Source organism: Arachis duranensis, unplaced genomic scaffold (genome assembly GCF_000817695.3).
Source record: "Arachis duranensis cultivar V14167 unplaced genomic scaffold, aradu.V14167.gnm2.J7QH unplaced_Scaffold_54734, whole genome shotgun sequence".
Classification (NCBI taxonomy): Eukaryota; Viridiplantae; Streptophyta; class Magnoliopsida; order Fabales; family Fabaceae; genus Arachis; species Arachis duranensis.
In genome coordinates this window covers 46231-48721 of record NW_026264952.1, presented here as the reverse complement: position 1 = coordinate 48721, position 2491 = coordinate 46231, and the positions used below count along the sequence as shown (strand labels likewise).

The 2491-nt window shown below is 43.3% G+C and overlaps 1 non-coding gene across 1 annotated transcript; it reads right to left on the bottom strand.

Moving 5' to 3' along the window:
* Nucleotides 1-310: 310 nt before the first annotated feature.
* Nucleotides 311-418, bottom strand: LOC127744522 (small nucleolar RNA R71). Its single transcript, XR_008005477.1, has one exon. It is a non-coding gene; the product is annotated as a small nucleolar RNA R71 (small nucleolar RNA).
* Between the last annotated feature and the right edge of the window lie 2073 nt (nucleotides 419-2491).

Genomic DNA, 2491 nt, shown 5'->3' with positions numbered 1-2491 from the left:
TATCCCTGCCATTGGAGCAAACAACTTTGAGCTTAAGCCTTAATTAGTTTCTCTAATGCAACATAATTGCAAGTTCCATGGACTTCCATTGGAAGATCCTCATCAGTTTTTAGCTGAGTTCTTGCAAATCTGTGACACTGTCAAGACTAATGGGGTTGACCCTGAGGTATACAGACTTACGCTATTCCCTTTTGCTGTAAGAGACAGAGCTAGGACATGGTTAGACTCACAACCTAAAGAAAGCCTGAACTCTTGGGAAAAGCTAGTCAATGTCTTCTTGGCAAAGTTCTTTCCACCTCAAAAATTGAGTAAGCTTAGAGTGGAAGTCAAAACCTTCAGACAGAAGGAAGGAGAATCCCTCTATGAAGCTTGGGAAAGATACAAACAATTGGTCAGAAAGTGTCCCTCTGATATGCTTTCTGAATGGAGCATCATAGGTATTTTCTATGATGGTCTGTCTGAACTGTCCAAGATTTCATTGGATAGCTCTGTTGGAGGATCTCTTCATTTGAAGAAGACGCCTACAGAAGCTCAAGAGCTAATTGAAATGGTTGCAAATAACCAATTCATGTACACTTCTGAAAGGAATCTTGTGAACAATGGGATAAATCAGAAGAAAGGAGTTCTTGAGATTGATACTCTGAATGCCATATTGGCTCAGAACAAAATATTGACCCAGCAAGTCAATATGATTTCTCAAAGTCTGTCTGGAATGCAAAATGCACCAAGCAGTACTAAGGAAGCTTCATCTGAAAAAGAAGCTTATGATCTTGAGAACCCTTCAATGGAAGAGGTGAATTACATGGGAGAACCCTATGGAAACACCTATAATCCTTCATGGAGAAATCATCCAAATCTCTCATGGAAGGATCAACAGCGACCTCAACAAGGTTTCAACAACAATAATGGTGGAAGAAACAGGTTTGGCAATTGCAAGCCTTTTCCATCATCTTCTCAGCAACAGACAGAGAGTTCTAAGCAGAACACCTCTGACTTAGCAACCATGGTCTTTGATCTAATCAAAACCACTCAAAATTTCATGACTGAAACAAGGTCCTCCATTAGAAACTTGGAGGCACAAGTGGGTCAGCTGAGCAAGAAAATTACTGAACTCCCTCCTAGTACTCTTCCAAGCAACACAGAGGAAAATCCAAAAGGAGAGTGCAAGGCCATCAACATGGCCGAATTTAGAGAGGAGGGAGAGGCAATGAACGCCACTGAGGAAGACCTCAATGAACGTCCACTGGCCTCCAATGAGTTCCCTAATGAGGAACCATGGGAATCTGAGGCTCAAAATGAGACCATAGAGATTCCATTGGATTTACTTCTGCCATTCATGAGCTTTGATGAGTATTCTTCCTCTGAAGAGGATGAGTATGTCACTGAAGAGCAAGTTGTTAAATACCTTGGAGTAATCATGAAGCTAAATGAAGTGTTATTTGGTAATGAGACTTGGGAGGATGAACCCCATTTGCTCACCAAAGAACTGGATGACTTGTCTAGGCAGAAACTACCTCAAGAGAGATAAGATCCTGGGAAGTTCTCAATACCTTGTGCCATAGGCACCATGACCTTCAGAAAGGCCTTGTGTGACCTAGGGTCAAGTGTAAACCTCATGCCTCTCTCTGTAATGGAGAGGCTAGGGATCTTTGAGGTGCAAGCTGCAAAAATCTCACTAGAGATGGCAGACAATTCAAGAAAATAAGCTTATGAACTTGTAGAGGATGTTCTGGTAAAAGTTGAAGACCATTACATCCCTGCTGATTTCATAGTCCTAGAGACTGGGAAGTGCATGGATGAGTCCATCATCCTTGGCAGACCCTTCCTAGCCACAGCAAAGGCTGTGATTGATGTTGATGGAGGAGAATTGATCATTCAAGTGAATGAAGAATCCTTTGTGTTTAAGACTCAAGGATATCCCTCTGTCACCATGGAGAGGAAGCATGAAGAGCTTCTCTCAAAACAGAGGATCATGAGAAGTCACAAAATCAATTAAAAAAGCAAAAACAGAAAGAAAAATAGAAAGAAAAACAGCACACCCTGAAGGAAAATTTGCTGGCATTTAAACGCCAATAAGGCTAGCAGATGGGCGTTTCACGCCCAGTCTGGCACCATTCTGGGCGTTTAACGCCAGAAAGGGGCACCAGACTGGCGTTAAACGCCAGGAAAGGGCAAGAAGTTGGCGTTAAACGCCAGAAATGGGCACCAGCGCGGCGTTTAACGCCAGAATTGGCATGAAGAGCAATTTTGCTCGCCACTTGGTGCAGGGATGACTTTTCCTTGACACCTCAGGATCTGTGGACCCCACAGGATCCCCACCTACCCCACCACTCTCTCTCTTCTTCACCCATTCACCAATCACCTCAACACCTCTTCCCCAAAAACCCTTCACCTATCAAATCCCATCTTTCTCTTCACCACTCACATCCATCCTTCATAAAACCCCACCTACCTCACCATTCAAATTCAAACCACTTTCCCACCCAAACCC